Below are 11,080 nucleotides of genomic sequence, written 5' to 3' on the forward strand. Positions count from 1 at the left end.
CCAAACAGCTATGTAACTGAGCAGTCATTTATGTGTGAAAATACTCTTTTGCCAGCTGCAGTTTATTACCTTAGCCCATGCACTGGCTGAGCTGGAAGTAATAGAAATAATAAATTACAGAATGGTTGAGGGTGGAAGGGACCCCTGGAGGTCATCTTGTCCAGCCTCCCTGCTCAAACAGAGCTACCTAGAGCAGATTGCCCGGGACCAGAAAGCTTTTGAGTATCTTCAAGGATGGAGACTCCACAACCTCCCCGGGCAACCTGTGCCAGTGCTCAGTCACCCTCACAGTAAAAAAAGTGTTTCCTGAGAGGGAACCTCCTGTGTTTCTGTTTGTGCCCATTACCGCTTGTCACTGAGCACCACTTGAAAAGAGCCTGGCCCCGTCTTTCTTGCACCCTCCCTTCAGGTATTTGTAGATGTTGATGAGATTCCTCCTGAGCCTCTTCTGCAGGATAAACAGTCCCAGCTCTCTCAGCCTTCCTGCATATAAAGATGCTCCAGTCCCTTGTTCACCTTAGTGGCCCTCTACTTGACTCTCCCAGTAGCTCTGTGTCTGTCTTGTACTGGGGAGTCCAGAATTGGACACCTACTGCGGGTGTTGCCGAGCAGATGTGAAGGGTCACCTCTTTCGACCTGCTGACAATACTTCGTCTAATGCAGCCCAAGGTACCATTAGCTTTCTTTGCGGCAAAGGCACATTGTTAGGTCATGCTCAACTTGGTCTCTCAAAAGTCAGCTAGTACCCTCTCTTTTTAATAGCAAAAGTGCTCTGTGGGTATGTTGGCAGAATTCAGAATTCAGCTGCGCTCCAGTGACTGCTTGTCTAGTTGGGCCTCTGAGGAAACCATCCCCTGGCTCTTTTTTGGTTTTGGTCTATTCTGTTTGGAAAAGTAAGAAGCTTTGACCCTGTATCTACATGTCCTCTTTGGGAGTCTTGCATCCTTTGATCTGTCTTCAGTGTGCTTTGCATCAGCTGATTTACCACAGTTTATATATATACGTATAAATTGAAGCTAATCCACCTGCAGATAGAATCAGAAGATGTGTATTTTACATTATGTAGCTCAGTGGCACCTGGGTGCATGAGTAGAATTCCAACTAGTTAGAATAAAGCAAAAAATAAATAACAATAAGATGCTGTGTCAGCCTTTTGAGCTTTGGTGCAGGGCATAGAAATATGTTACCTGACTTTTAAATTAATTCTTCATTATTTTTTCAGGCAATCTTCCACTATAGAAGGGGCCACATGAGGCTGTTTCCAACAGCAAGAACAAAACAAAACAAGAGCAGTGTAATAAATAAACCCATGTATCATAAAAATCACAAAGCACAATTCTATTATTGCCTTCTTAAGTGCAGTACCTAGAAACAACTTGGTGAAGGCAAAGCGAAGTAATGAACTCCTTGAAAAGTCCTTTTAATATTCGGCTCTATGTTTGTGCTCGGCAGAGCCGATGAGAGCTGTATGCTAACAGTTTTTGCTGAGGGCAAAAGTATGTTTCATCATTAAGGAGCATGACCTTTCTCTCTGTGATCAAAAGGAAATGCACATGCCCCTTGATGTCATAAAGTGTTATTGTGAGTGTTCCAATGGGTTTCTCCTCAAGAGTTGGGATGTTGTCCCTGATACAATTTTACATTAAAATGTTACATTACATGATCATAAATTGTATCCACTGACACAGCAGAAATATTCCTCAGTTATGTTTCTTTGATATGATGGATTATTTTTTTTGTCTTATAATGTTTAAAATCCAAATCAGACACAGGGAAAGTCATTTACTTTGAAATGCTTTGTCTCCCACTCTTTCTCTGTGGTCCTTCTGTTCCACTCCTGTTTCATGTTAGGCTGGGTGAAACCACTCTAACTTAGTAGTTATTTTATACCTTGTGAATAACAGGATATATCTCTGTCTTGTTTATATATGCATGATTTTTTGTCCTGTTTGTCCATGAAGTGACTATTGCTTGCTAAGATGCATTTAGCCCTTAACAGGACATTGCATTTTAAAGTAGCATGCAAAGAACAGAAGAATACATCTCCAATATCATTTATGATTACACTCAATGGCTACCATTTTAAAAGCATAGTTGTTACCAAAGCTTGCTCTAACTTTGAAATGGATGAATGAGATACAGAAATTTTTCTTAAAGCCAATGCTTTTGACATTTGTGGGGTGGTAATTTGTGACCTTTAATTTTTTTTATTATGTTTTTAGGCATGGTCACGTTTCAGTTTCTCCTTGTCAGGTCCAATTCCAACAAAGCACTTAAACACACAATTTAAATTGGGGAGCAGTCCCACCTAATACCAGTGGGAATTATTCACTTATTTAAAAACAATTGAAAGAGCTTTGCTGGACAGAGAACTTATATCTCGGTCTCAGTTTCCAGTACTTCAGAAGTAGATTCTCTATGTACAGTTTTGATTTTCTGATTTTCTTTTTCTTTACAGGTAACCCGATAGCTAAAGACAAATCAAGTTGGTCTCAAGGCTGATAAAGTTAAATACAGCACATAGGAATTTCATTCCTCCAGGCAATCCTTGAAGTGAATTTTATACTGCTGGGGTGTATCCTTCAGAATCAATTGTTTCAATGAGAACCTGGCTTGCAATCAGCAACAGCCTTGATATCAAAACTACTGGAAAGTTATTTTGAACTTCTGTGTCACAAAGATTTCAACTGTTTGAACTGCGTACACTTGTAAAATTGCACTTGCTGAGGAATTTGCAGCTGTAATCACAAGAGCTGATATTCAAAAGGTGCAGAAAAGCAGCAATCTTTCGGATTCTCCATTCCAGACTGATGGTTTTTCATCTTGATGAAGTCAACCTCCAAAAAGTATTGGTTCCTACTCTCTAAAATGGTCCTTGGTCCACCATTCAGATTGCTGGTGGGACTGCACACTGCTTTAATTAAATTTCTGTTGCAGAAATTGTCCTCTGGCATGGCGCAGTTTTAGACATTTTTATTTGTATTCTAATCTTGGAGCTCTCAAAGGTACATATTTCAACATCTTGAACTTGCTTTTGTTATAGGAATGGAAATATATATCCATTGTTAATAATTATTGTTGACAAGTAATAGTTATCTGAATACATCAGTCATATTAGAATGTATAGTCAGGTTGACATGTTTCCCTAAGGCTAACCAACTACTGCAGCTCTTTGGCAGTTAAAAAACTAGTGGTCAAAACTCAATTACCACTTCCATTATAAGGCATTTTATACCTTTAAGATATACATTTCCATTTAGTTTGAAGGAGATGGGTGTTCCTGGTACGTACTTTACTTTCCCAACCTTTAATTGATTGAAATTCATGGTAAACAGTCAATGACAGTATTTCATCCCTTTTTATAAAGGTAGGCAGGGATGTAAATGAGTTTTGCAATTATGAAATTGGATGATAATCATTCAGAATTTTTGTCTTTTTATTAAAAAATAAATTCTCTTGCTTGAACCCAAGTACCGTTGGATGCTTATGTAGATGTCTGCTCAGTCTGTTTGCTATAAAGGAAAAAAGTCCTAGTGCCCTCCCAGATTTACAGTTTGTGGGTATTTTGCTTGCTTACAGTCATCCAATTCAGATCCGATCCTTGCCAAAATCACATTTGCTTTTTAATTTTTTGTTTCAGTAGCAATTTCTGAACTTTGTGATGTGCTGTTACATGAAAAAATCCTCAATATTTAAAGGCCTTAAGCATCTATGAGCTTTTTTCTAAGTTATTACAGAATGTATAATTTTATACTCCATTTAATGTATATTGTACCATCTGTAATATTGATACAACAGAAATTTGGCAATTCCTTTTAGTGACACTGCATAAGCATGCTGACTGGGGAGGGTGAGGGAGTTCTGACTGTATGCCTTGGTGCATTGAAATGAAAACCACACACAGTTAATGGCAGTCCAAAATATATAGGCGCAAGCTTATTTAAGTAAGTCCTGTGTGGTTACCAGGCTCCCAGAAAAAGAGGGAAATGATTTTATCATTACAAGCCATTGACATGGCTAGGTAGTTATATATTAAGTTCTGTGATGGATGAACACCCTGGAGTGCTCTGCTTGTCACAGTAGCCCCTGCTGTTCCAAAACCATTTCATTACGTCTGCTGTATTATTGCACAGGAGAGCTTAAATAAAATAAATGACTGTTGGGAATAAAATTGAGAAGTATATTCTATCATTCTGCTGAGAAATAATAAAAATGTTGGCAGGGAAAGATACTCTTTTCTGATTAAAATTTAATTAGAATAAACTGTTTGTAGCAGCCACTAGGTATCTCAGTATTTTAGGATGGATTAATATTGTATGGATTTGTGTTAACCGGTGCAGGACAGAAGGTAGCATCTTAAAGAGATTGTCCAGGACAGTGCAAAGTGTAAATGTGCTGTTTTGTAAAATCTGAATTTGGCCTCTCTTTGGTCAAGAATCTACATCATGCTTCTCAATATTTGTTTTCTTTGTTTCTTTGTTCTTAAACCAACACTGAAGATACTGTATTATATACAAGTGTAACACATGCATATCAATAAGTGAAAATAAATGGATTTTCAAATATAATTAATAGATTATCTGCAGTAGATTAATGTTGTGGATATTCATAACAAGTGAATAAAATTGTAATATGAAATAGAGTTCCCTGTATGGATGTGAGCTTTGGGGATCTATTCTGTTTACCCATGGAACCAACTAATTTTTTCAGTGAATAAGAATCTCAAGGATTATATTAATTTTGTATTTCTTCAACAGGTATATCTCCTACCACTTTGAAAGGTCATTTTCCAAAGGAAACTGATAGCTAGCACAACTGTTCTAGCACTGTTATGGGAAATTCTGGTGGGCGTACTGTTTTTTTCAGGCCAGACTGAATAATTTTTTTTTTCTTCACAAAATGGGAATCCAGAAAAATCCTCATTTAGACTTTTTCAGTAGCAACAGAACTTGGTAGACATTTCTGAAAAGATAGTGTTTCAGGTTAATTTGTTGGAAATGTATTGGATCAGTTCAACAAAGCAGCTATAATTAATCTAAAATAGAGATTAACAAACATTCAAGACTATATCTTGGTTGTATCTGGTTTACTGGTCATAAGTGCTAACTTTTGACACAGCACTGCTGCAGATAGCACTGTTACTATCTTTAAATCCACCTATTATCCTATATCCTTTAAATCTTCCTATCTATCCTATATCTTTTAAATCTTGTCTCCTCCAGCTCTGCTTTAGAACAGAATGTTACTGGTGTAGGGTTTCAGTACATCACCACGCCAATGCAGCTCTGTTTTGTGTAGAATCTATATGCTTTACAACCAGAGACAGAGCGCATCAGATGATGGATTTGTTTTGAAACAAAATCTACAATAAAGCATGTTATATTGTTAGGTTTCATAAAAATACATGCAGGGGATTTTTGCTCATTATGGTTGTACAGCTGGCTTTTATAATTTCCAGGTAATGCATGGATGTCTCCAGCAACAAAACAGAAAGATGTGATTGGCATACTTTTGTGTTGATTTACTGCCGCCTCCTTCATGACTTGAATTTTACACATCTGTAGTTAACCAATTTATTGGCAAGGAAAAGGAGCACAGTTTTGGCTTGTAAAAGAAGTGTTGCCTTAATCTCTAGTTTCTTTTTGCCAATAGCTAGATAGCTCTGTATCAATCATGTCACATCTGAACAACCTGATGGTATTAAATGATTTCTCATGGTTTCAGTGGTATTAAACTGAATAATGAGAGTTAACTAATCACTTTGTTAGTTTTTATAACACAGTTTGTATCCTGAGAAAATTTTCTGTTTATTCTTTGCAGAATGAGAAAACATGTCCAAATGACATCTTTGATCTTGTTTCTGTAAGAGGTTATGCAACTTTCTGATACCACTTTACAGTCAGTCACTGCAAATACTTTAGCAAAAATGTCTTCCATGGCTGTTTGGTTTGCATCTATTATATTTGTCTGCATTGCTTATACGGTGATTACAAGAAGCAGTATAGGAAAAGGCTGAATTTCCCACAACTTTCTTTTGACAGGTGATGACAATTGTTGCCAACATCTCTTAATCCACAACTAACTTAAGACCATCTGGCAGGAGGACCACTGACGATGACAGCTGGAAACTATTGTATGAGGGAATGAATAAGGTTCTTCTTTCTCAGACTGCTGTTAGTGGGATGCCAGGCTAGGCAAAACCATTATAGTATCGTTTCATCAACAGAGATGTAGGTTTTGGGCATGTGGATCCTGCATGGGAGCACTGGGGTGCAGTCGGCATTCTGAAGCTGGGGCTGAGGTGGTGACAGCAGGTGCTTGTGCCTGTCCTGTAGATTGGTGTGAAGGTCATGTCTTGTGTGTCTCTGCGATTTGCTCCAAAGCCAGACCACAGAAATGGCAAGGTGCCTTGGTGATTTCAGTGGAGTTTGGATAAGGCCTTCAGGAGCAGTTGAGAGCACCCAGCATTTTACTTGGAAAATTCTCAATGAGCAAGTTCATTAAAGTTCACATGCCTGTCCCTATTCAGGTTGATGGTTAAAGAACCTTTCCTTCAATTTTCGTTCCCTCCTTGCTAATGCACAGGGAATTCTGTGGCAATAGGAAGTGAAACCCAGTTATTCTGTGATAATAGTTTTGCTTCATTAAATATCACTAATCACATCAATATTAGCCATGACCAAAATACTTGAAATATATCTGGGTTTGAGTTCTGACAACCAGTTTCTTGCTCAAATAAGTTCAAAAAATATTTTGTGTAATAGAAATAATACTGCCCATAAGTAACACTAACTGTAAAAGTTCTATATTTGCTCTTCAAATTATATTTATATACATAACTGTAAAATTCTGGTTAGATCCTCTATAATGGCAGGGCCATTCTTTTTTTCCCTATAACATTGAGGGAACCTAAAGACCCCCTAGTTTTGGACTTATGCTTTCGCTGCTTTAACTGCACAGTTGGGAAAACAACATGTAAAAATACTTATTTTACTTGCATTGCTGAGACATTTTTCTTGACTATGATGCATAGGTGGAGTTGCACCTATTTGAGTTTACTCCATATCAGCTTATTTGTTTAATCTCTTGATCTCTTTTCTCATGTTTTTCATAACAAACATGACAAAAATGAAACTTGAAATCTCCAGCCTTATGCCTTAGTATTTAGATCTGACATCCAGAACTCACAAAATGTACACTAGATTTTTGGGTTGTTATGCCTCCAGATATGGGAGGTTTTTTAGTCTGTTTCTCTCTTTATGATTAATTCTGGATGCCTTGCCAATATTTGGGTGTAGAGAATGTAATCCTTCCTATTACTTACTTGGAGTTCGGGTCTCCTTTTGTTTTGTTTTTCTTTTTACTTTTCTTTGGTCATTTTCTCTTTTCCTGGGATCCACTCAATTCTTAAAATACTTCAGTAGTGATGAGAAAAGGTTTTTAATAAATAGTGGGCTGGAACTGAACACAAGCTCTTTGTAGTTCTTGAAGAGAAGAGAAAGAGCAATGATGTGTCTCTATCATTTTCTCTTAAAATGGTTTCCAGCTTAAGCTATTCTGTCTGAATAGAAGCATTTTTTCCTAACTATAAATGGTCTGTGTTTCAATATGCTCTCTGATCATAAAGCTGATGAAACGGTCCTCTCTGTATGGCAGATTACCTCAGCAGAATTTACAAATGGAAGATGATGATTTTGCTAATGTCCATGGGCAGGTAGACAGAATTTGGTCCCAGATGCTCTGCCTAATGTTCATGGCAAAAGCGACTCAAAAACAATGCCTCCATATGCCATAATTGCTGGAATTATTTCTCAGGCATATTCCCTTGTCATCCCTCATATGTAGAACTCATTAGATTCCTAGTGGGAGAACATATGGAGGGGAGAGATGATGGAAAACATTGTAAAACAGATTGTGTATTTAAATTTATATTATAAAAGACCTCTGTGTACAGGCAAACTTAGTGGAGAAAGTTCAAACTCTTTCTTAACACTTCATAGGGAAATCCATGTTTATGGAGCTGTTATGGCAGTGCATTCAAACGTACTTATAGATGATGGGTTAAAGCCTGGCTTTCCGGATACTAGCAGGAATTTTGCTACTAATTTGATGTCAACAGTGTATTTTCTAAATTATTTTTCCAAATATTTAGTTAAACTATAGCTGTGTAAGATCTTTTTGCTGGTTGGAATGACAAGAAGTCAGAGTTACACCCATAGAGATCTGTTTGGAGGATCAAGCCTTTGGCTATGGGTTTGTGATATCAGTGTCAACACAATGATTTTTATGAATACCTTGTTTTTGTTGCACAAAGGAAAAAAAAAAGGCAATAAAGTTTCTTTCATCCACCTCAGCTGACTGATGGATGGGGATCATATACAGTGTAGAGCTCTTTTAATGACTACTGAATATTAATAATTAATTCTTTATCCTTTCTTATAGTTAAACAAAGCAAAAATAAGCTAATCATACAGGAATTCAAAATATAATATGCTGATGCTTGTGGTGCTTTTTTAATTGCACTCGTGACTCTTTCCTGTTTCATGGTAAGTCTTTTCTCTTCTTGTTTTTCACTCAATAGTGACCATGAAGCTGGTTTCAACAGGGAGCATTTGGGGTTCTATAAAGAGTCCCAGTGGTGGAGGTGGGCACTAGCAGAAGTTACCCACTGGACAAGTGGGAGGTGGATAAACTTATGTCTGGGAACACCACAACTTTACTGCAGTGGCTGGTGAAATATGGCCTGTCACCTATAGAAACAGAAATTTTTCTATACATGCAGACATCAGTGTTGCATCACTGCAACATTGTTTTGCAGAACATCATTGTCAGAAACAATCCTGACAGGATATCTCTTATTGCATGGAACTGAATCAAATGTCATACCTAAATGGATATTAGAAAGACACAGAGAAACAGTGTGGATGTCTCTTACAGTGTAGCTCTACAAGCCTTAAAAATGTCAGGTATGTCCACAGGATGTTTCCATCTAGGTCATTGCCTTTCTAAAAGGAGACACAATTAGCTGTCCAGGCAGCATTTGTGGTAGAGATGTGCATGTATTTGCTGGCAAATAAATCTGTCTAAAGCCAAGATTTGGTGTCATGTCTTGAGAGAGTGCCTCCAGAAATTCAGATCCGACCATCGTCCATTATTTCTGAAATTTGACTGTGTTACTATACTGTTACTATACTCTCTGAGCAAGAGTTGCCCAGTATACCACTGGCAAGCTCTATCACTTTCCCTGCACCTTTCAGAGCAGAATAGTTGCTCTGACAAGCCTCAGCAGGAAGCAAAACATGCATTACCATACATGCTTTTGTCTTACACTGACTGTTCTATATGTTTCTTCTGACAGCTACAGGATAAACGTTTACTGTTAGGTGAAAGTTTAAAATGTACTATTTTGCACGTATGAACAATGCACTTAAAAGATGTATTTTGCAGCTTCTTATTTGTTCATCCTATTATAATTTATTCATTTCTGCTATATATGAATTAGCCTCTCTGTCAGCTACTGGTGGCACCTTTTAAAAAAGTGTCATCGGTTGTGACTTTTTAGTAACTGCAGGTAAATGCTCTTTGGGTTATAAGTCTTTCATTAGCATGTTGTGGTTTTCCCAGCATGGTGCTGTCAGCACCAGCATTAGAAAGCAGATGACGAAGTAGTAAAAGAGCCTTGAAGATGCACTGATTTAATTGCTCTCAGGCAAATAGCTAGACCTTGCTCAGTGATGGAAGTTATAGCTCCTACGTGTAAGATTGTGTTCTGTCAGTCAGAATATCCAGCCCTCTGCTTTGATTCAAATTTGATTATACAGAAATTTGTGTGGTAGTAATATTAATATAAAAGATTACTAGCTACTTGAAAGATGGGTCCTTAAGTATTGATATACGCAATGAAATATCCAGGACATATCAAATTCAGGGCTTTACCTAATGTTCCTAATGGATAAGGAAAATAGGAAGTATTTTCCCCATTTTTATGTCTTTGGAAAGAAATACAGATAAGCTAGAAGACTGGAAAATGCCGACTGGACTTCAGTTAATGATTTGTTTATTGCCCAAGTCCATATAGCTTGGATCTTACATCACATTTTCTTAAAGCATGTAACAGAAGGACATTACACTGATCAATTTCTGCAATTAGCAGTTCTGAAAGGAAACACAAAAGGAAGTGCAAGGCAGTTTGTGGATGGTTTATCTCCACTAAAGATTAGTGAAGTTATTCTCCAGGTAAATCTGGCCTTAAGCATTCTAGCTAAATAATTTAGATAATTAGGCTGCAGTTAATTTGAACACCTAGATAAAAGGCATATAAAATTTCAAGGGCTTGGGTAAGAAAAAAATACAGGTGACAAAAAATTTGGATCTCCTTTACAATTTCACCAGATATCATATTGCTAAATAACTGTGGGAATGAGATGGTCCTGGTCCCACCTCGAACAGAGAAATATGTGAAATTCAGTCCTATTCTTTGTCCTGCCATAAAACACATACCAAAGGCAATTTATGAAAGGCATTTAGCTCTTACTCTCAAAGCTCAGGTGCAAGGTCTCTGCTCCATGCCCGTGCTCCTTAAATCCTGAAAGCAGAGCTTTCTGAGAACTTTGCTGGTGACTTAAGCCTCTTATGGACTTCTGCTCAGATTTCATACCTGCACCAGTTGTTCCAAAAACTTTATCATTGGTTCAGACTCCTACCTGTCCCCACTTTGTTGTTGGTCAATATAGTAAAAAATGTGCTTTGTAAATATTGTGTTTAAATTTGATGTACTTGATAATCTGCAGCAATTCCAAAATGGTATTTCTTAGTTGTGTCAAACTTGGAAATTATTAAAATATCCTGAATACTCTTAAACTCAGTCAACTCATTCGCAATAAAGAACTGTGATGCCTTAAGGCACTTTTTACCAGTCAGAGTATTGCCAAGGTGACCTTTCATGCTGTTTCAATTGCATAGCCTTGCCATTATTTAACTATTAGAATGATGGAAAGCTTGCACTTTGCTATTTGAGTGGCAACGTTTCTAGACACAGGGACCTGAAAGAATGGAACATATGAGAGGGTATAATTAATGT

General features: G+C 37.4%; 1 protein-coding gene across 1 annotated transcript in view; it reads left to right on the forward strand.

Annotated features, from left to right (window-relative positions):
• The window catches only part of FAM19A2 (family with sequence similarity 19 (chemokine (C-C motif)-like), member A2), a 186,656-nt gene extending 182,014 nt beyond the window's left edge, over window positions 1–4,642 (forward strand). The window contains exon 6 of the mRNA XM_014964002.1: window positions 2,459–4,642. The gene's annotated coding sequence lies outside the window, so the exon portion shown is untranslated. The remainder of the gene's footprint in view (window positions 1–2,458) is intronic.
• The last annotated feature ends 6,438 nt before the right edge of the window (window positions 4,643–11,080 follow it).

This window comes from Calidris pugnax, unplaced genomic scaffold (genome assembly GCF_001431845.1).
Source record: "Calidris pugnax isolate Ruff unplaced genomic scaffold, ASM143184v1 scaffold44, whole genome shotgun sequence".
NCBI lineage: Eukaryota > Metazoa > Chordata > Aves > Charadriiformes > Scolopacidae > Calidris > Calidris pugnax.